This window comes from Gorilla gorilla, chromosome 7 (genome assembly GCF_029281585.2).
Source record: "Gorilla gorilla gorilla isolate KB3781 chromosome 7, NHGRI_mGorGor1-v2.1_pri, whole genome shotgun sequence".
NCBI lineage: Eukaryota > Metazoa > Chordata > Mammalia > Primates > Hominidae > Gorilla > Gorilla gorilla.
Window position 1 is genome coordinate 117,015,434 of NC_073231.2, and position 24,607 is coordinate 117,040,040.

At 34.7% G+C, this 24,607-nt stretch overlaps 1 long non-coding RNA gene across 1 annotated transcript in view; it reads right to left on the minus strand.

Annotated features, from left to right (window-relative positions):
- Positions 1 to 257: 257 nt before the first annotated feature.
- The window catches only part of LOC129524185 (uncharacterized), a 49,643-nt gene continuing 25,293 nt past the window's right edge, over positions 258 to 24,607 (minus strand). Inside the window, exon 3 of the long non-coding RNA XR_008667900.2 lies at positions 258 to 469. This is a non-coding gene — a long non-coding RNA (uncharacterized lncRNA). The remainder of the gene's footprint in view (positions 470 to 24,607) is intronic.

The following is a 24,607-nucleotide window of genomic DNA, read 5'->3' on the forward strand; positions in this document are numbered from 1 at the left end:
TGCATGCATACATACATACACACATAAATACATAAATGTGAAATGTCATTACTATCAAATAAACATTTACACAACTTTAGCTTTACCTTTATATATACAAGCTACTAGTCGTTACCTAGTTAGAAAATTTTATAAGGCATCAATTTAAAGATATTGTATTTGAATATAAAGGTTTAAAACACAGCAGTGAGGATCCACAGTACTGGTGATGTGTTAGGCCATTCGTGCATTGCTATAAAGAAATACATGAGGCTGGGTAATTTATAATGCAGAGAGTTTTAATTGGCTCATAGTCCAGAAGGCTATACAAATATGGTGTCAGCATCTATTGCAGCCAGTGGAGTGATTGTAATTGGCCAGGTGCAGTTGTTCATGCCTATAATCCCAGCACTTTGTGAGGCTGAGGTGGGAAGATAACTTGAGGTCATGAGTCTGAGACCAGCCCGGGCAACATAGTGAGATCGTGTATCTAAAAAAGAACCAAAATAAGAATTAAAAATCAGCCTGGCATAATGGCGTGCACCTGCCTCTAGTCCTAGCTACTTGGGAGGCGGAGGTGGGAAACTTGCTTGAGCCCTCAAGTTTGAGGCTGCAGTGAGCTAGGATTACAGCACTGCACACACTACCCTAGGCAGCAGAACTCTGTCTCAAAAGAAAAGAATAATTATAATTTTAAAAGATGGAAAATAAGCATTTTAAAAGATGTTTAAAAGTTGGAACCTTCATAAAGTGCAGTGAGGAATGCAAAATGGTACAGCACTTTGGAAAAAGAGTTTTAAAGTTTCTCACAATTTTAAACATTGAGTTACCTTATCATCCACCAATTCCACTCCTTAGTATCAACACAAGAGAAATGAAAGCATATGTTCACACAAAAACACGTGCAAGGATATTTACAGCAGTATTATTTATAATAGGAAAAAGTGGTAATAACTCAAATACTCATTAAGTGATGAATATATAAATAAAACGTGGTGGATCCATACAATGAAAAATTATTCAGCAATTGAAATAAAGAACTGATACAGTCTGCTACCTGGATGAACCTTGAAAACATCATGCTAAGTGAAAGAAGCCAGTCACAAAGACCACATACTGTATGATTACATTTATATGAAATGTGCAAAATATGCAAGTTTATAGAGACAGAAAATAGCATGGTGGTTGCCTAGGGCCAGTGGGGTTTGGGGAAGAAAGTTGTCTCTGCTAATATGCATAGAGTCTCTGTATAAGACAGTGAAGATGTCACAGAATTGATTGTGGTGATAGTTGCACATATCTGTGGATATACTGAAAAACATTGAATTGTGCATTTTGAATGAGTGGATATATAGCAGGTCCTCTAATAACATCACTGATTCTCTTTGGGGCCTCTGTGTGGACTTTACACGTTCTCCCATGTCTGTGGGTTTTCTTTGAGAACTCCAGTTTCCTCCCACATCTCAAGATGTGCACATTAGGTTAATTGGCAAGTCTAAATAGTCCCAGTATGGTGAGTGTGTGTGTGTGTGTGTGTGTGTGTGTGTATGTGTGCACCCTGAGGTGGAATGGCATTCCGTTGGAATGGGTTCCCACATTGTACGCTAAGCTGCAGAGGTAGGCTCTGGCCACCCTTGACCCTGAACTGGAATAATTGGGTACATAATTGTCTTGTTTTTATTAATCTTTCTCAAATACATGTGTAGCTCATATTTCAATGTTCGATATTAGTAATGTTTCAGTCTTTATTTAGATGTATGATGATGTTTTTGTGACCAGAATATGCCTTAAGAATTTAATTCTTGCTTACATCAATTAGCCTATGGTAAATACCCAAATAGATTTCTTTTATGTCTTTTTTTACTTAAAGACAAGTTTTTAAAAATCTGTCAACCACACTGAGTGAGAACGTACTGTTTGTAAATTATGTTTCAATAAAGCTGTACTATTAAACATAAACACAGTTTCTATACCTGCAGCATACAGGCTTTCTTAACAGTAACTGTTGAGGGTTATTTGTATGTGAAGGTCAAAAATACATACTTTGCTTAATAGCATTATATTCTAAATTTTAAAAAGATTAATATTAATAAAATTAAAACAATTTAATGCTACTACTTTTGGGATCATCTTATACTGTAATTAGTAATTTTTTACAATACAGTAGAAAGTGAATACCATAACCTAAGTACAAATAAACTGGTCAATCTAGAGTGCTAAACTGTACTTTTCAAGCAAAAATAAAAAAGTTCTTAAAGACATGAACTGTAGAAGGAGATTACTTGGGTTAGGATTCTTGTGTGACACTTATCTGTAAAACTTTAATAAAGTAACTTAAACTTTATGTTTATTTGTTTCTTCATCTTTATGTCAAAGGGCAAAAATTATATTGATTATTGTTTTGAGCATTAAATGAGCTTATTACATAGATCAATTTCCAACATAAATTTTTAAATTATTTCTTAAAATGAGTGCTACTGTTTCTTCTACTACTACTATCATTGAGAGATACAGTAGGCACAATATAAACATGTAAATTCCAAATTATTAAAATACATAAGGCTTATTTAATAGATGGCTGAGACATTTTATTTTAATTATCTATAATAGTATGCAATCATAATAGTATGCGTATATAAAAACACTAAAAAAATCAAATATGTCAACTTTATGTCAATTATATTTCAATTGATAAACTTAACAAAATAATGTGTATATATCATCTATAGAATGTTTTCCAAACTTGATATATGGAGGCACAAAGAATATCTCAAGAAACATTAAACTGCATTTTGAAACAAATAAGTAATAAGAGGAATTGATAATTATACCTTAAATTTAAAATGCTGAATATGACAAAAGGAACAGCTATTTTTAAAATAAATATTAGAAATTACCAGATATAGACAAAAGAAACTAAGACTAAATTGTACACATCTAGGCTAACTTTTGCTTAGCTTTATGGTTTTCTGGAGTTAATATATGCCTACTTGCTTTCCTTAGACTTATTTTTATATGAGCCTTTCACAGATTCTTTGCAATTACTTACTGTAGATCTGAATCTCCATTCCACATGAATTGAGCACCCCATGATGTCATCATCCATAGTCCTTCCTCTACCACACTGACCTCTGTTCTCCACAGTAATGCTTTTTTCCCTTCCCAGTTTGGAGTGTTTGCTCACAGTGGTTTCACACAACAGGCATCCTGGCACTTCCCTTAATCCTCATGCATAGAATTCTCTAAACCCCTTTCTAAAATGTTTCCTGGCTCTCAGATATTATGGTTATTTTTTAAGACTATGAGTGCTTCTATTATTAAATTTTTTAAACAAATTTGTTTATATTTAAGTATACATATGATGTTACAAGATACGTACATGCACACATTTATATATATACATATATGTATACGTATACATATATACGTATACGTATATGTATACATACATATATATGCATATGTATACATACATATATATGCATATGTATACATACATATATATGCATATGTATACATACATATATATGCATATGTATACATACATATATATGCATATGTATACATACATATATATGCATATGTATACATAAATATATATGCATATGTATACATACATATATATCTATGGCTATCTATATATCTATAGATATACAGATAGAGAAAATTCTTACAATAGTGAAACAAATGAACATATCTATCATTTCATATAGTTTCCAATTTTCCCTCTGTGGCAAGATGAAAAGGTGCTTGACATCACTAATTATCAGGGAAATGCAAATTAAAACCACTATATGCTATCACCTCATTCCCCTTATAATAGCAATTTTCAAAAACACAAGACGTAAGTGTTGGCAAGGGTGTGGAGAAAATGGAAGTCTTTATTTCTTGAGATTTGTGTCTTTTTTCTTGGCGTACTACAGCACGTTGAGTATGCAACACATCTCCCAGTGTATTTGCCATATAAATAGATGGAAAAGCAATTTATTACAATGATGCATATCTCATTAAGTTTTTATTCTACTCTTGTTTTAGATATTTAGAGTTTGGCTGAAAGTAGGAATTCTAGGCAGGACATAATTCTTTTTCATAATTTTGAAGCCTTTGCTCACATTGCTTCTGTCTTCCAATATTACTGTCAAGATGTCCGATGCCATTTTTACTTTTTCTTTGTAGAGGATATTATTTTTCTTATTTGTTGATTTTCAGTTCATTTCTCTCTGGACCCTTTGTATACATCTATTTTTCTCTGGTGCTCTGATAATTCATTATGACAAATGTTGGTGTGCAACTTTATTCGTCTTGTTTGGAATTCATCTTGCTGGGTGCGCCTTTCCATTATGAACATTATTACTTTTCAATCTTGGGAAATGTTATTGAACTATTCATTTAAAATTTATTTATTCCCCTGCTCTATTTTACTGCCTTCTCTTCTATGTTCAGAAATTGCCCTATAGATTAACTAACTTTATCTCTTTTTATCATAATATAGCTCTCTGTTTTTTGAGTTTATTACTTTCTTTGATATTTAGTTTATTACTTTCTTTGAGCTTTAATCAATTTTACCTTCCAATGTTCTTTATGACTTTTTATTTCTGCTATTTTACATAAAACATAGATTTATTTCTGCTATTATACATAAAACATAGAATAATACATACATTATATTATATATTATATTAAAAAAATACATATATGAATCTTTATAAACATCTCATTATATATAATTTTACATTTTTACAAAGTATCAATTATTGTTTTGTGTGTAACTTTTTTGGTCATTTTTATGTCTTTAAGTTTTTCCTCTTTCATCTGGAGGCTTTGTTTCTGCTGATTCCTCTTTTCTTATGTAAGTAAAACAATATTTAAAAAATAAAATAAAAACAAGTGGGAAGCTCTTTCTCTGTGGCTGATATGATGGACTTGTGATGCTCACAAATTTGGTGATAAAAGAGCAAAGCACTTTTCGTTAGGAGTTACTGAGTTACTGAAATTTTATTATTGATAGTTCTTTTTTCTTATTTTGATCAACTCCCTAGTGAGATATGTTTCAAATTTCTACCTACAGTCTCCAAGATTGGCTTTCAGCATTCCGGGACTCTAAAAGGAGAAGATAAATTGAGGTTATAATTGCTTAGGATGCAAGAATTCTTTTCTCTTATTTTTATATCTCCATTTTTTTCTTCTCTTGGTTGTACAAACATCTCCACACAGCGAAAAGCAGTCTCTCCCTATTTCACCTCCCATCTTCTGCCATGGAACAAGTGGGTCAGTTACATGGTATATGGTGCATAAAAGGACATCTAGGTGTTTTACAACTCCCGAGAAATCTTTGAACCAATCCCTGTTTGAAAGAGATGCAAATCCTCACTTGGCAGTTCTGGCTTTTGGGGTACATTATGCTTGTGTAGCCAGTAACTTTCGGAACTCTTATCAAACGAATCATTCTAATTATTGGCTTTTACTTTATCTTAACTCTTTGAAGAATTAGTTTTTCAGATTTTTCTGGACTCGAGGTTTCTAATTGTCCATAACCTTTTGGTTTCTAAGATACTTGTTTATTTTTTCATTAATTTAACAATGTTTTAGGTATTGTTCAATATACTAATAATCAGCAGTTAAAAAAATATTAAGATACCTTGATTACAGATGTTAGATAAGATAAAGCAGATGTGGAGACCCTCAAAAACTTCTGCTCTCATAGAGCTTTTATTAAAAATAATGAATGAATAAGTCAATGAATAAATCAGTGAATAAATAAATTAAAAGTGGCTGTAATTAATACTCATTTTCTTTTAAGAAAACAAGTGAGTGATAATAAAGATTCCTAGGCTTTGGAAGAAAATGAAGTCAAATATATTTTACTTCTTTCACATTTATATTTTTTAATAATAATAATACCATCATAGAAATACTAAGGCATAAGACCAGAGCAACTTTATTTTATTGAACTTGATTAGATATCTTCCATCTTCCATGAGATAAAGTCACTTTCATGATCTCTAAGTGATCCATTTACTTTGATATCTTTAGATATTATTCAGAAGACCAAACTGCTAGTTGCATGTGTTTTCAAAGCTTTATCTTTACTAATTTTTTTCACCTTCTGTTTACTATTTTTTTTTTTTTTTTTTTTTTTGAGACAGAGTCTTGGTCTGTCACCAGGCTGGAGTGCAGTGGCGGGATCTCGGCTCACTGCAGCCTCCACCTCCCGGGTTCAAGCAATTCTCCTGCCTCAGCCTCCTGAGTAGCTGGGATTACAGGGGCCCACCACCATGCCCAGCTAATTTTTGTATTTTTAGTAGAGACAGAGTTTCACCGTGTTGGCCAGGATGGTCTCGATCTCTTGACCTCATGATCTGCCCGCCTCAGCCTCCCAAAGTGCTGGAATTACAGGCGTGAGCCACCGTGTCTGGCCCCAGTTTACTATTTTTAACTTCTTTACTGGCAATTGGATTGTCCCATAAATTCAGCAATCAGCTTCTTTTAAAAATATCACATATATAGATGGTCATTTCCTGCTTTAAGAGAATTCATCTTCTAAATCTTAAAAATGTACATGATACAACATGGTTTTTCTTTTTTTTTTAGTGAGTATTAATTTTATTGCACCAATACTAACTGCAATGCACATTTGCTGCTTCATTTCTTGTTATTTGGACCAGTACTATGTAATCTAGTCAAGCATAGTCTTGTTCACAGGATACCCAATGCCCTTTTTTTCCTCTTTCTTTCTTTTTTGAGACAGAGTCTCTCTCTGTCACCCAGGCTGGAGTGCAGTGGTGTGATCTCGGCTCACTGCAACCTCTGCCTCTTGGGTTCAAGCGATTCTCTTGCCTCAGCCTCTTGAGTAGCTGGGATTACAGGTTTATACCACCACGGCCCAGCTAATTTTTGTATTTTTAGTAGAGATGGGGTTTCACCATGTTGGTCAGGCTGGTCTCAAACTCCTGACCTCGTGATCCACCTGCGTTGGCCTCCCAAAGTGCTGTGCTTACAGGCGTTAGCCACCATGCCCAGCCCCAGTGCCCTTTCTTAAACTGTAGTTTGGCACATATTTTATCCTTAAGCTCCCCAATGGTCTTGTTTCCTATTACTAAATGGCAACATTATAATTATAAAAAAGAACAATAATAATTATTTCCTCTCCACTATTTCCTGCTCTGTAAATATCTCTCTACCTTAACTAGGGAATGTTAGACATTTATTTTTTTACCATACATTTATATTAATTTATCTTTTTTATCTTTTATTACATTAGTTTTGTAGTTATTTTTATAAAATCTGTTCTCTTAACAGTTTTTGACAACATAAAGCTAGCAGTAATTATGTTTTTTCTCTTCTGCTTAACTATTTCACATGCACATCCATCTTCAATAAATTTTTTGAATATGTGTAATAATCATAAATTTAAAATGCTGATAGTGTGTTTTTCCTTTTAATACTGAAATAAAATTAGATAACCAGTGAAGCATATTTTTTTCAAACACGTGTAATCGTTAAGGATTATAAAGCCTTGAATATTTTATATGCTTTACTCCAAAATGACTCAAATACTTCCACTCCTCTGTTGCACAAATTACATTAAACATCACTTAATATGCAAAAGAAGAACAATAAATGAGAAAAAATACAAACAAATATACATAAACATATGCTAAGTTAATTCTGAATGTAGTGTTGTCAATGTCACACAACTCAGTTTTGTACAGACACACTCTAAATCAGTCTTTTGATTTTTTAACAGTGCTAATTATAAATATAAAACAAATATTATTTTTCAGTTAAGCAATGACTATAAAATCAATAATTAGAATGTACATTTGTTAAAACGTTCACAAGGGTAAAAAATCAGGTTTCCATAAGATAGGGCAAACTATTGTGTTTGTCTATATTGAACATATTGACCATCACTGAACAGGATTTCTGTGGATGATATACTTCCCATTTTCCCTCTTTAGACAAGAAATATGTAAAACTTTATCCATTTTGTCTTTTAGGTTTTTGACCAAAATCAGCTAACAGGCCTTATGGTGCTTGAATCCACAGAATTTAGGAGAATAAAAACGAGCTTTCTTATATTAAAAGGGCAGGTATCTTGACTTTCAAGCATTTACTCTTAAGACAATCAGATATAATTTGCTAGAAGTATCTTTTGAGACTGTCAAATTTGAGCTCCTTGTAATATTCATTCACAATTTACAGTAGGAAATTGTGAGTACAGTGACTTTTATAATCAATAAAATCTATTTATTATTTATTTTCCCCTTATTGTTTTTGAGACAGCATATTGCTATCACTGCAAAACGTCTAAATCAGTGTGTCTCTTTTCAAGCTACTTCTTTCCTTGCTTCAAATCCAGAGTAAAAATATCCTGGCTACTGTGGAATGTTTTGACTAATGAAAAGTTGTCTTTACAACCAAACTGATTATTGCAATACTCCTAAGAACAGATGTGGCCTGGATACAGCAGTCAATACCACAGGCATTTCTGAGGAGTTGGAAAATTGAATAACTGACACTTTTTAAATTTTTATTTTTTAGTGCCAACTCCATTCAATAACTTCTGACTCACATAGGCTACCTGGGCTGGGTCAGTTTCTTTCACTTTGTCATATTGCACAGCAGAGTATACTTGCCCGTGCATTTTTCTTATCCTATATGATTTCATTTTTATCTTTTTTTTAATCAAACATGTCCTGGTATTACACCAAAGTCAGAAAAGAAGGGAGTCCAATTAATCACACAAACTAAATTAGTTGAGATTTTAATTTGAATTTTAAAAAAGTTCCTATTCTTATTTACTGCAAAGGGTCAATAGTATGGTTCTCATTTTTCTCTCAGGAGTAGAAAACAGCAATATATTTAATAAAACAAATTTTGGTTGAAGTTTTAAAAATGATTTTGACCCTTTATAGATATCGTGATAAGAGGTTGTAACATTTATAATTTTTCTTATTATTTTATAATTTCAACTTTTATTTTAGATACAGGGTGTACATGCCCAGGTTTGTTACATGAGTATATTGCATGATGCTGAGGTTTGGGATACAGATCCTGCCACCCAGGTAGTGAGGATAGTACTCAGTGGTAGTTTTTCTACCATGGGAAAGGCAGATTTCTTTATATATATATATAATAACTGCTGTGTTATATATTTTCTTTCAAATTCCTAAAAGTAGTACTAAATATCATTAACCCTATTTAAAGAGATTTCACATACAACGGGCCGTAGTACATAGTACATAAACAAATATATTAAAGACACCAACATTTTTACCAATATACTTAAAATCTAAGTAAATGTTACAAATGTTGAAGAAACATGGCTTGGGATAAACTTTCAAGTAAATGGCTAACTATATTTTAACTACTGTTAGTTTTTAAATATTTTTATTCCCTTTTCATATTTATTTGGTTCAAATATATTGATTTTAAAATACAGACCTTTTAATTGTTTTCATTGCTAAATTCTTCGTATACTCACATGATAAAATAGTGTGTGGACAAGAATGACCAATTTGACTTTGCAAACAAATATTTGAAAAATTTTTTTCTTAAGTCAACTTTGACCTTGGAAATGCTACCAAGGCGGTGTCTATGGAATTCTGTAATAACCCACCATCCTTACCAGCTTCTTTGATGTTGATTCTAACAATGATCTGGATGCTGTTAAAGCACACGTTTGAATTTATTTGAGAGAGTACAATAGCAACCCTTTTATGATTTTTTTCCAGAGAGTGTAACCTCAAACCGGCTGCTACCAAAAGCTATCAGCCTCTAAACAGAGAAACAAATGTTTCTTGGAGTTTTACACTAAAATTATGTCCTCCAACTCTACTTTTCATTACTATGAAATAAACTCCTAAACTGACTGTAGCTACCAGAGGGTCTGAGAACCTCAACGGAATTTTAATGACATTCTCTGTATTATTCCTCTAACTTGCTTGTGCTTTTGCAGCGACAAAATAAGAAATACTCAATGAAGCCATTTTTGTATTTTCTAAAAAAGATTTTATGAAAAGTGTTGATGTGTTCAAAAGTAATTAGGTGAAAGAAATAGATTGAGACAGTCAATCAGTTTGAAATAAATATAAAAAGCAATAATTTCCTAACTTTTCAGCTAATTATTATTTATTTGATTTTTAAAAAATGTTTGGAAATAATTATTATACAAACTTGGAATAATTATATCTAATTTTATTCTTAAAGTAAAATGTATAATTAGAAGGTAGATTTATTGAAAGGAGAAATTAAACTATAATTTCATACTGCAGTGCTTACCAGATGGTGCACTGCTGTACTCCTAGCACTCACAAACTAGCTCTAAAAGAATGTACATACATCCTAGAGTTTTAAAAATTGTATTAAAGCTATACTATATAATCTCCCTTTAAGATTCAAAAACATACTAATATATTTAAAATGCTGAGGAATCATACAAGAAAAATAGTTTAGTTTATCATTTTCCCAAAGATATTAGACAATAAAAAACTTTTTCCAATGCATATTGATTATAATTTTAATATTCCAAACTTACATTTCAGAAAATATTGTTCCACATCATAGGTGGACACACTTTTTCAGTAAATGACCATATAGTAAACATTTTTGTTTCTATGAAAGAGAAGGTCTTTGCTACATCTGTCATTTCTGTCACCACTACTAAAGTCAACAATTGTAGTGTGAAAGCAGCCACAGACATCAGAAACAAAGGAGTATGACTCTGGCCCAGTAGAATTTTATTTATAAGAACATGTGGCAGGCTGGGTTTGGCCCACTTTGTTTGCTGACCCCTGATCTACGTACCCTATTCTCAAACAGGTTTGTAAGGTCTAAGATTTAATGAAATGTTTATTGGTGAAAATGAGGAAAAATGAGTAGGTCAAGATTACACTTATAGCTGCTCAGTCTAATAGCTATACTTTTAACAAGTCTTAGGTTAAACTCAATCTCCTCTATTCTTTCCTCAACTATAAAATGTAATGACAATAATATCTATCTAATGAAATTATTACAAAGCATATGAAAAATAAAACTTAGAAATTGTGTATCATATGTTTGCTCAATCAAATGATAGTCATTGTCTTTTTCAATTATTTTACAACTACATGTGATATTTTCATAAAAATAGTCTGCTGCTAAAACATAACTTAAAATTCTACAGTAAGATTTCTTCACCTTTATTTTACATTCAGTTGTTTAAAAAGCTTAAAAAAAATTTAAACAACAAAAAAATTCCAGCTAATTTTTTTGTACGTGAAATTTTTTCATTTTCTTTATGCAAAAGCATTTTTAATGAAATCCCTCATTTTTAATTATCTATTTTTTGTTTGAAAAGTTTTTAATTATCTGTTTTTTCCTAATGAAAATTATTTTCTTTTGCCTAATGAAAAGTATGGCTCCTAAAACTCTTTAAATTTATATTTTTATAATTGCTGCTCAAATGTAACAATGAGCATGTATGCTTAAGCAAGCAATTAATATGACTTCAAAGTATGTTTTATTCCTAACCAAATTTCCCTTTGTTATTTCAATATGGTATCCAATTGGAGAATTTGAATTTTACTAATTTGCATGTATCCATTCTAATTTGCGTGTATCTTTTGGAATAGGCCATTTTTTTACATAAACATAAAAGTAAACAAACAAATACTGTATACTTAGACATGTAATGATTAGGTAAAAGTCACTACTTTCCCTACCTCAACATTGCTGGTAGTCTGCGTGATATTTTATAGCAAAAAATGTTTAAAGAATAAAGCCAGGTTTTAATTGAAATTGGCTAGTAAACTTCTTAGTCTTAATGATTCTATGATGAAGAGACTAGGTCAGAACTTTTCATTTTAGATTTTATATGTATACATAAAATATATAAATATATATATATTTTTTTTAATGTGGCTCAGTGTATATGCTCCTGAAATTTCACATCTATGACCATGTACCAAAGACAATACGACTTTTACAGAAAAATGAGGGTATAATTTGAATACCAGCTCTCCTTTATGATATTTGGGTTTTTTTTAAAATGTATTTATTTATTTTGAGACGGAGTCTCTCTCTGTCACCCACTCTGGGGTGCAGTGATGTGATCTTGGCTCACTGCAACCTCCTTGCCTCCTAGATTCAAGCAATTCTCCTGCCTCAGCCCCCTAAGTAGCTGAGATTACAGGTGCCCACCACCACACCCAGCTAATTTTTCTATTTTAGTGGAGACGGGGTTTCACCATGTTGGTCAGGGTGATATCGAACTCCTGACCTCAAGCAATCCACCCACCTTCGCCTCCCAAAGTGCAGGGATTACAGGCATGAGCCACCATGCCCGGCCTTATGATCTTTAAACTTCAAAATGTTAAGGTTTTTTTGTACCCTCCCTTTTCAAATACAAAGTGAAGGCAATAATGTCTTCATTGCAAATTGGGTTTAGAATTACATGATATTAAGCATTCTGTAAAGAGCCTAGAGGAGAGCACTACGTTGGAATATATGATGTACCTTCAAAATCCCAATGTCCAAGCCACAGTCACATTAATTAAATTAGAACACGTGCGTATGAAATCCAGCCATTAGCATTTTTATTATTCTCTCAGTTGATTCTAAAACACAGCCAAGTTCAACAATTATAGGTCTGCAGCAAGAGTTCTCAAACCTTAATTAGAAACTGATCAACTGGGGGTTTTGTTAGAGTCAAGGCTCAGCAGTACCAGGGAGGCTTCTTAAATTCTTCCCTTCTGAAAAATACCCACAGCTGATGCTGGTGGCTGCTGTGCATGGAGTATACGTGGAGTAGCAAGGGCTCAATGATACTGTTTTTATTTACTTTCTGTAGAGGAGGTTTGAAATCCAGGCAGAAAATTGAAAACTGGTTTATTTGTTTACTTTTCAATTCACTACAATGATGCAATTCCTATGCTCAGCAAACTAATTTGGCGTTTAAGGCACAATCTTAATTATTATTAATATAAATTAAAAATTTGAGAAGTTTATTTCCAAAAAATAATGATTCCTTTTCTTTTCCTTCTAAGGTAAAACTGAAAACTACACAGGAAACATTTATAAATAGAAATTATAAAAATTACAATTATAGTTCCAGAGCTATATTATATATAGCTCAAATTATATTTTGTCTAAAAAATTAGTTAGTTTAAGTTCTGAATCAGATTTAAACTTTTTAAATTAAAAAGCATTCTTATTTTCTATTCTACATTATTAAAAGAGTATTCTAAGATATAAACATGTATACACACACACACACACACACAGAGACACCATATTGTGCCTACAAAAGAATTATATTAGCATGAATGTATGAATATGAGAGTTTTTCCAGATGGATGCTTCTGAAGAATTGTAGCCATTCCATTTTTGAGTCTTTTTGTCTTCCTTCCAAATAAACTGGTGATATTAATGAGATTTTTTTGTTTGTGCCTGAAGAGTTTCTTAAAACTGTTATGGGACTTCAGAGAGATTACCTCAGGTTGTCCCTACATTTTATTTTATATACTATTGCTTTTTCAGAAGACATGTCTTTCAGTGATTGAAAATTGCTTATTGGAGAAATCATAAGAAAAAAAAAATCCCTCAAAGTAATAGTCTAGATTTTTTCTCTCTTTGAATGTATTTTAAAATACTTACTTAAAAAGGTTATGTTTGTGCACTACTCATTTGTTTTATTATAATTATTTGCAAATAGTCAGGGACACACAGGTTATTAGTGTCATATAGCACTAATATAAGAATTGTAAAACACAGTTGTTTTCTTTTGGGGAAGTGTAGAGAAAAACTTACAAGTGGAGAAAGAGCAGAGTGCACAAAATACCAAATCTCCCATTGTCTCAGAGGGAGCCGTGCCAGTGTTCAGTGCTGGACTGCACACGTAATGTCTGCTCTTCTCAGAAAGCATACCCCCACCTTCTGAATATTTTATGCATCGTAGAGATAGGAAGTCAAGGAAATTCTAAATGAGGTCGTAAGAATGAAATTTGCTCCTCACTGAGGAAAAGCCTTTGCTCAGATACAAACTGGGAGCCTCCAAGCTCTGGAACATGAGTCTCCTCTCATGAGATGACTCAGCTTTCTGCTAAGTTCCTTCAAAGGGGGAGGACATGAATTTATAGGGTCATCCAGATCTTTGTCTCCCAGAAATATTAACTTCCCACTAAACTGTCAGTGCCTGGTAAGCATATATATACTCATTCTGCTAATTAATCATAACTGGCTTTTGTTACAGAGCATCCACAGAAAAACTTTTATATTTGAGTTATAAAATACATTAAAGTATAAATCTAAAGCATAAAATTAATGAAAAACTACACACCAATTGTTCTAGTTTACCTGAAAATCTTTATACTAAAAAGATACATTATACATTCAAGTGCATTCATTTAAAATATTTCACAGGTTAAAAGAGAATAATTGAAATTTGGTATGAAATATGCAAAAGCCAGGATTGCTGGCAAGATGGCCAAATAGGAGCAGCTCCAGTCTGCAGCTCCCAGCGAGATCGAGGCAGAAAGTGTGTGATTTCTGCATTTCCAACTGAGGTAACCAGTTCATCTCATTGGGACTGGTTGGACAGTGGATGCAGCCCAAGGAGGGCCAGCCAAAGCAGGGTGGGGCATCGCCTCACCCAGGAAGTGCAATGGGTCAGGGAACTCCCTCTCCTAGCCAAGGGAAGCCATTAGGGACTGTACAGTGCACTCCAGCCCAGATACTGTGCTTTTTCCATGGTCTTTGCAACCTACGGACCAGTAGATTCACTCCAGTGCCCACACCACCAGGGCCCTGGGTTTCTAGCAAAAAACTGGTGGCAGTTTTGGCAGACATTGAGCTAGCTGCAGGAGTTTTTTGTTTGTTTGTTTGTTTGTTTTTTTCATTCCACTGTGGCACCCAGAACAACAGTGAGACAGAACCATTCACTCACGTGGAAAGGGGGCTGAAGCCAGGGAGCCACGTGGTCTGGCTCAGCAGGTCTCACAACCACAGAGCTCAGCAAGCTAAGATCCACTGGCTTGAAATTCTCGCTACTAGCACAGCAGTCTGAGCTCGACCTGGGATGTTAGAGCTTGGTGCGGGGAGGGGCGTCTGCCATTGCTGAAGCTTGAGTAGGCTGTTTTACCCTCACAGTGTAAACAGAGCCACCTGGAAATGTGAACTGGGAGGAGCCCACCGCAGCTCAGCAAGGCCACTGCGGCCAGACTACCCCTCCAGATTCCCTCCTCTCTGGGCAGGGCATCTCTGGAAAAAAAGGCAGCAGCCCGAGTCAGGGACATATATATGAAATTCCACGTCTCTGGAGCAGAGTAGGCAGGAAGGCGTGGTTGGGGGTGCAGCTTCAGCAGACTTAAACTTCCCTGCCTGGCAGCTCTGAAGAGAGCAGGGAATCTCCCAGCACAGCACTCGAGCTCTGATAACAGACAGACTGCCTCCTCTAGTGGATCCCCAACTCCCATGTATCCTGACTAGGAGTCACCTACCAGTAGGGGCCAACAGACACCTCATACAGAAGAGCTCTGGTTGTCATTTGGCAAGTGCCCCTCTGGGATGAAGCTTCCAGAGGAAGAAACAGGCAGCAATCCTTGCTGTTCTGTAGCCTCCACTGGTGATACCCAGGCAAGCAAGGTCTGGAGTGGACTTCCAGCAAACTCCATCAGAACAGCAGCAAAGGGGCTTGACTCGTTAGGAGGAAAACTAACAAACAGAAAGGAATAATATCAACATCAACAAAAATGACATCCACTCAAGAGACCCCAGCTGAAGGTCACCGACTTCAAAGACCAAAGGTAGATAAATCCACGAAGATGGGGAGAAACCAGCAGAAAAAGGCTGAAAGTTCCATAAACCAGAACGCCTCGTCTCCTCCAAAGGATCACAATTCCTCACCAGCAAAGGAACAAAACTGGACAGATAATGAGTTTGACAAATGGACAGAAGTAGGCTTCAGAAGGCAGGTAGTAGCAAACTCCTCTGAGCTAAAGGAGCATGATCTAAACCAATGCAAGGAAGCTAAGAACCTTGAAAAAAGGTTAGATGAATTGCTAACTAGAACAACCCGTTTAGAGAAGAAAATAAATGACCTGATGGAGCTGAAAAACACAGCATGAGCACATCGTGAAGCATACACAAGTATCAATAGCCAAATCAATCAAGCAGAAGAAAGGATATCAGAGATTGAAGATTAACTCAATGAAATAAAGTGAGAAGACAAGATTAAAGAAAAAAGAGTGAAAAGTATCCAGGAGCTGGTTTTTCTAAAAGATCAACAAAATAGATAGACTGCTAGCCAGACTAATAAAGAAGAAAAGAGAGAAGAATCAAATAGATGCAATAAAAAATGATAAAGGGGATATCACCACCAACCCCACAGAAATACAAACTACCATCAGAGAATAGTATAACCACCTCTACAAAAATAAACTAGAAAATCTAGAAGAAATGGATAAGTTCCTGAACACATACACCCTCCCAGGACTAAACCAGGAAGAAGTCGAAATATGGAAGGGAGAACCAAGAAATATGGGACTATGTGAAAAGACCAAATATGGAAGGAAGAACCAAGAAATATGGGACTATGTGAAAAGACCAAATCTACGTCTGATTGGTGTACCTGAACATGACAGGGAGAACAGAACCAAGTTGGAAACAGTCTTCAGGATATTATCCAGGAGAACTTCCCCAACCTAGCAAGGCAGGCCAACATTCAAATTCAGGAAATACAGAGAACACCACAAAGATACTCTTCGAGAAGAGCAACTCAAAGACACATAATCATCAGATTCACCAAAGTTGAAATGAAGGAAGAGATATTAAGGGCAGCCAGAGAGAAAGGTCGGGTTATCCACAAATGGAAGCCCATCAGACTAACAGCAATCTCTCAGCAGAAACCCTACAAGCCAGAAGAGAGTGGGGGCCAATATTCAACATTCTTAAAGAAAAGAATTTTCAACCCAGAATTTCATATCCAGCCAAACTAAGCTTCATAAGTGGAGGAGACATAAAATCTTTTACAGACAAGCAAATGCTGAGAGATTTTTGTTACCTCCAGATTTTGCCTTACAAGAGCTCCTGAAGGAAGCACTAAACATGGAAAGGATCAACCGGTACCAGCCACGTCAAAAACAAACCAAATTATAAAGACCATTGATGCTATGAGGAAACTGCATCACTAACGGGCAAAATAACCAGCTAGCATCATAATGACAGGATCAAATTCACAAATAACAATATTAATCTTAAAATGTAAATAGGATACTTGCCTCAATTAAAAGACACAGACTGGCGAATTGGATAAAAGCTAAAAACCCATCTCTGTGCTGTATTCAGGAGACCCATCTCACATGCAAAGACACATACGGGCTCAAAATAAAGGGATGGAGGAATATTTAACAGCAAATGAAAGGCCAAAAAAAAAAAAAAAAAAGCAGGGGTTGCAATCCTAGTCTCTTATAAAACAGACTTTAAACTAGCAAAGTTCAAAAGAGACAAAGAAGGCCATTACATAATGGTAAAGGAGATCAATCCAACAAGAAGAGGATGCACCCAATACAGGAGCATCCAGAATCATAAAGCAAGCTCTTAGAGACCTACAAAGAGACTTAGACTCCTACACAATAATAGTGGGAGATTTTAACACCCCACTGTCAATATTAGACAGATCAATGAGACTGAAAATTAACAAGGATATCCAGTACCTGAACTCAGCTCTGGACCAAGAGGACCTAATAGACATCTACAGAACTCTCCACCCCAAATCAACAGAATATACATTCTCCTCAGCACCATATGACACTTATTCTAAAACTGACCACATAATTGGAAGTAAAACACTCCTTAGCAAACGCAAAAGAATGGAAATCATAAACAATCTCTCAGACCACAGTGCAATCAAACTAGAACTCAGGATTAGGAAACTCACGCAAAACTGCACAACTACATGGAAACTGAACAGCCTGCTCCTGAATGACTACTGGGTACATAACGAAATGAAGGCAGAAATAAAGATGTTCTTTGAAACCAATGAGAACAAAGACACAACATACCAGACTATCTGGGACACATTTAAAGCAGTGTATAGAGGGATACTTATAGCACTAAATGCCCACAAGGCAAAGCAGGAAAGATCTAAAATCGACACCCTAACATCACATTTAAAAGAACTAGAGAAGCAGGAGCAAAAAAATTCAAAAGCTAGCAGAAGGCAAGAAATAACTAAAATCAGAGCAGAACTGAAGGAGATAGAGACACGGAAAATCCCTTCAAAAAATCAATGAATCCAGGAGCTGGTTTTTTGAAAAGATCAACAAAATAGATAGACTGCTAGCCAGACTAATAAAGAAGAAAAGAGAGAAGAATTAAATAGATGCAATAAAAAATGATAAAGGGGATATCACCACTGACTCCACAGAAATACAAACTACCATCAGAGAATACTATAAACACCTTTACAAAAATAAACTAGAAAATCTAGAAGAAATGGATAAGTTCCTGGACACATACACCCTCCCAAGACTAAACCAGGAAGAAGTCGAATCCCTAAATAGACCAAAAACAAGTTCTGAAATTGAGGCAGCAATTAATAGCCTACCAACCAAAAAAGTCCAGGACCAGATGGATTCACAGTCGAATTCTACCAGAGGTACAAAGAGGAGCTGGTACCATTCCCTCTGAAACTATTCCAAACAATAGAAAAAGAGGGAATCCTCCCTAACTTATTTTATGAGGCTAGCATCATGTGAATACCAAAACCTGGCAGAGACACAACAAAAAAAGATTTCAGGCCAATATCCCTGATGAACATTGATGTGAAAATGCTCAATAAAATATACCAAACTGAATCCAGCAGCACATCAAAAAGCTTATCCACCATGATCAAGTCAGCTTCATCCTGGGGATGCAAGGCTGGTTCAACATGCACAAATCAATAAATGTAATCCATCACATAAACACAACCAACGAAAAAAACCACAAGATCATCTCAATAGATGATGAAAAGGCCTTTGACAAAATTTAGCAGCCCTTCATGCTAGAAACTCTCAATAAACTAGGTATTGATGGAACATATCTCGAAATGATAAGAGCTATTCATGACAAACCCACAGCCAATATCATACTGAATGGGCAAACCTGGAAGCATTCCCTCTGAAAACTGGCACAAGACAAGGATGCCCTCTCTCACCACTCCTATTCAACATAGTATTGGAAGTTCTGGCCAGGGCAATCAGGCAAAAGAAAGAAATGAAGGGTATTTAGTTAGGAAAAGAGAAAGTCAAATTGTCTCTCTTTGCAGATGACATAACTGTATATTTAGAAAACCCCATCATCACAGCCCAAAATCTCCTTAAGCAGATAAGCAACTTCAGCAAAGTCTCGAGATACAAAATCAATGTCCAAAAATCACAAGCATTCCTATACACTAATAATAGACAAACAGAGAGCTAAATGATGAGTGAACTCCCATTCACAATTGCTACAAAGAGAATAAAATACATAGGAATACAACTTATAAGGCATGTGAAGAACCTCTTCTAGGAGAACTACAAACCACTGCTCAAGGAAATAAGAGAGGACACCAACAAATGGAAAAACATTCCATGCTCATGGGTAGGAAGAATCAGTATCATGAAAATGGCCATATTGCCCAAAGTAAATTATTGATTCAGTGCTATCCCCATCAAGCTACCATTGACTTTCTTCACAGAATTGGAAAAAACTACTTTAAATTTTATATGGAACCAAAAAAGAGCCCGCATAGCCAAGACAATCCTAAGCAAAAAGAAAAAAGCTGGAGGCATCAGGCTACCTGACTTCAAACTATACTACAAGGCTACAGTAACTAAAATAGTATGGTACTGGTACCAAAACAGATATATAGACCAATGGAAAAGAACAGAGGCATCAGAAATATACCACATATCTACAACCATATGATCTTTGACAAACCTGACAAAACCAAGCAATGGGGAAAGAATTCCCTATTTAATAAATGGTGTTGGGAAAACTGGCTAGCCATATGCAGAAAGTAGAAACTGTGTCCCTTCCTTACACCTTACAGAAAAATTAACTCAAGATGGATTAAAGACTTTAACTTAAGACTTGAAATCATAAAAACCCTAGAAGAAAACCTAGGCAATACCATTCAGGACATAGGCATAGGCAAAGACTTCATGACTAAAACACCAAAGGCAATGGCAACAAAAGCCAAAACTGATAAATAGGATCTAATTAAACTAAAAAGCTTCTGCACAGCAAAAGAAACTGTCATCAGAGTGAACAGGCAACCTACAGAACGGGCGAAAATTTTTGCAATCTATCCATATGCATCTGACAAAGGGCAAATATCCAGAATCTAAAAAGAACTTAAACAAATTTATAAGAAAAACTCAAACAACCCCATCAGAAAGTGGGCAAAAGATGTGAAAAGACACTTCTCAAAGAAGACATTTGTGCAGCCAACAAACATGAAAAATTGCTCATCATCACTGGTCATTAGAGAAATGCAACTCAAAACCACAATGAGATACCGTCTCATGCCAGTTAGAATGGTGATCATTAAAAAGTCAGGAAACAACAGATGCTGGAGAGGATGTGGAGAAATAGAAATGCTTTTACACCGTTGGTGGCAGTGTAAATTAGTTCAACCATTGTGGAAGACAGTGTGGCGATTCCTCAATGATCTAGAACTAGAAATACCATTTGACCCAGCAATCCCATTACTGGGTGTATACTCAAAGGGTTATAAATCATTCTCCTATAAATGCACATGCACACATATGTTTATTGCTATTCACTATTCACTATTCACAATAAAAAAGACTTGGAACCAACCCAAATGCCCATCAATGACAGATTGAACAAAGAAAATGTGACACATATATACCATGGAATAGCATGCAGCCATAGAAAAGGATGAGTTCATATCCTCTGCAGGGACATGGATGAAGCTGGAAACCATCATTCTCAGCAAACTAACACAGGAACAGAAAACCAAACACCACATGTTCTCACTCATATGTAGGAGTTGAACAATGAGAACATGTGGACACAGAGAGGGAAACATCACACATTGGGGCCTGTCAGGGGGTGGGGGACTAGGGGAGGGATAGCATTAGGAGAAATACCTAATGTAGATGGCGGGTTGATGAGTGCAGCAAACCATCATGGCACGTGTATACCTATGTAACAAACCTGCATATTCTGCACATGTATCCCAGAACTTTAAGTATAATAATAAAAAAAGAAATATGCAAAAGCCTTATAACCATTCCCCAGTAAGGACTTATGGTTTTTATAATGCCTTTATTATTAAATATGAGGTAAATAGTAATAACAATCCAAGTCTAGGCTAAATAATCTCTGAAATATCCTGAAAACATGTACTTCGTTTTTATCATTGATTATCAATAAATAAATATGATAATCAATAAATAAGATGGCATTTACCAAAGTAAAATTAGAAAAATTAGAAGCATAGAAAAGTAATATAATGAATAAAAATGAAAACAGATTATTTAGTGGTAACAGAAAGGTATTATGATAAAACCAGTAAAAGTATTAATAATATGAAGAATAGCTGACTGCCAGTATTCTGCATCGTTTACTAGTTCAATTATTTTGCATACATTACTTACAGTTCTCTAGGCTTGATTCTTCATTTTAAAAATGAGAATGAAACACACACACATACACATGGACACTTGAAGGCCACGCAGGTTACATAGTAACCTAAATTACTGTTGTGTAGTTCAGCCGTAATAACAGACATTGGTGAAATCTTTCCTTTTCATCATAAAATTTCAGGAGAAATACACACACACATATGCACGCACACACACACAAGCGCATATTATATTTACAAACACATACATATAGATATATACAAAAATAAATGAAATAATAAATGTTATATTAATTTACCTACATATGAAAGCATATGTATCAAGTCATTTTTATTCATCAGAATAAGAAGCATATCTAACCACTCACACAGATCAACAATTTATACATATATTGAAAACATATTTTCATATCTTTTGGATATTTGTTGTATAGCATATGAAAAGAATAACTAAGACACACCTATAGTCATTAACGGTTTTCTTGATCTGTTCATCTTCTACAAAAATTATATCTAGTAGTCTGTTTTTGCATTCATATCTTTTCTCTCATTTTATAACACTAAAAATAACAATATGGATATTTAAATAATTTACCACCTTGGATATGGTATATTTTTCTATTAATGCTGTTTTTGGCATTTTAAGATTAGAAAAATTTTAAAAGAGAATTACCTATATGGTATATATTTTGATGTTCAAAAATTTTTAAAGCACCTTATTAGGGTTCTCTAGAGGGACAAAACTAATGGAACGTGTGTGTGTATGTGTGTGTGAGTTTTTTAATATATATATATATACATACATATATATACATATATACATACATATATATATATATGACTTTATTAAGTATTAACTAACACGGTAACAAGGTCCCACAAACAGGCCATTTGCAGGCTGAGGAGCAAGGAAAGCCAGTCCAAGTTCCAAAACTGAAAAACTTAGAGTCCAATGTTCAAGGGCAGGAAGCATCCAGCACGGGAGAAAGATGTAGGCTGGGAGGCTAGGCCAGTCTCTCTTTTATTTTTCTGCCTGCTTATATTCTAGCCAGGCTGGCTGCTGATTAGATTTTGCCTACCCAGATTAAAGGGTGGATCGGCCTTTCCCAGCCCACTGATTCGAATGTTAATCTCCTTTGGCAACACCCTCACAGACACACGCAGGATCAATACTTTGTATCCTTCAATCCAATCAAGTTGACACTCAGTATTAACTATCACAAATACCAATACAGAATAGATATAATAGTAAAAATTCAGATAATATATGATAAATAATACCTCTCCTACCACCACGTAGCACTTCTTAGAATAAATTTAGTATTTATTGTGCATGTAAGCATTGGAAAAGACTACTCAATCAAATAAGTCACATCATGTTTCTAATCATAGCTCTGGGCAGTAACAGTATTAACTAGCCCCTTTTCTAAGATTTAAGAAGTGCTATGCCTAATTTATTTTACATTGGCAATGGCCTGAATCAAGTCTTAAAACAAAGTTATGCCTAAATTATTAAAAGTGTGACTTGATTTTGAATGAAAATTTAAAAGACTAAATCAAGATATGTTAAAAGCAACATGCGTTATTTCAAAGATCCAAAGGAACAATTATGGTAACATCAATAATTCTTTTCATTATAAGATGATACGCTTCATGAAGTCAATATTGTTGTTGAAAAGAAAAAGACACCTACCTCTGAATTGCACAAGTATTTTAACTATTTGATTACTGTATTCCTAAAACTACCATTACTTCATAATTTTGAGCTGGACTGGTATAATAGTGGTAGGCATGAGGCGTATGCCCCTTCACTACTAAATTATTTCCTCAGCCATGCTTCTGGCTACTTGGTTGCCATACTCCACATAAATTGTCCTAAGATGGAAAGAGCTACATCACCCAAAAAATGATAAATGTAGAACTATGAAGACCTATCCATTTATTTAAAATGCAGCCTCAATATGAAAAGCTGCTTATAATCTATTTATCTATCTATCTATCTATCTATCTATCTATCTATCTATCTATCATCCATCTGTCTTATCTGTCATCTACCTTTTCTATCTTATCTATCATTATCTATCTAACTACTCTCTACCTATCTATCTATCTAAACAATCACAACACTGTGTAATCGTAAAAAATATGGAACAAGTAGGATTCCCAATAGCTGCTGATGGAAGTAAAATGATTGCAAACACTTTGGAGCGTTCAATAAAGTTAAATACACACAATATAACCCAGCAATTTCTCTCTTAGCAAGTGCAAATGCACAGGTCTTTGAATAACGTCATTTAATTCAACATCTTTTTGTTATTTTAATATAATGTTGATGAGAAAATAAATGATTCCTGTCTGGAGCCAGTCTGTGGTGTTTGCAAGTTCTCCCCATGTCTGCCTGGGTTTTCTCCAGGTCTCCTTGTTTACTCCCGCACCCCAAAGATGTGCATGTTAGGTTCCTTGGCATGTCTGTATGGTTCCATTCTGAGTGAGTGCGGGGGGTGTGTGAGCGTGCCCTGCAATGAAAACTGTCCTGCATAAAGTGGATTCGTCCCTTGGGCCCTGAGCTGCCAGGACAGGCTGTGGTCACCTGTGACCCTGCACTGGAATAAGCTGATTAGAAAGTGAATGAATGCAAAATACAAATTGTCCTAAAATAAACATCTGTAAAGTATATGATAATCATACAAATGCACAACAATAAATGATGTGGGAGGAAAACTCTCAGCAAGCCTGCCATATTTGTGATTGTTTTTGACCTGCACGGTGGTAGAAGGTGCTCCTTACAATTTTTTGCTTTGCAATCACTTATTCCTTGATTTAACTCACGACGATGACCACCATCACTCCCTGAATCACTAAAAATTGTAAATTATTATCTTACTTGTTTTTATTAATCTTTCTTAAGTGTATACATAGCTCACATTTATGTTAATGTTCAATGATAGAAGTCTTTCAGGTCTTTATCTGGAAGTTGGGTAATGTTTTTGTGGCCAGAAATATGACATGGGG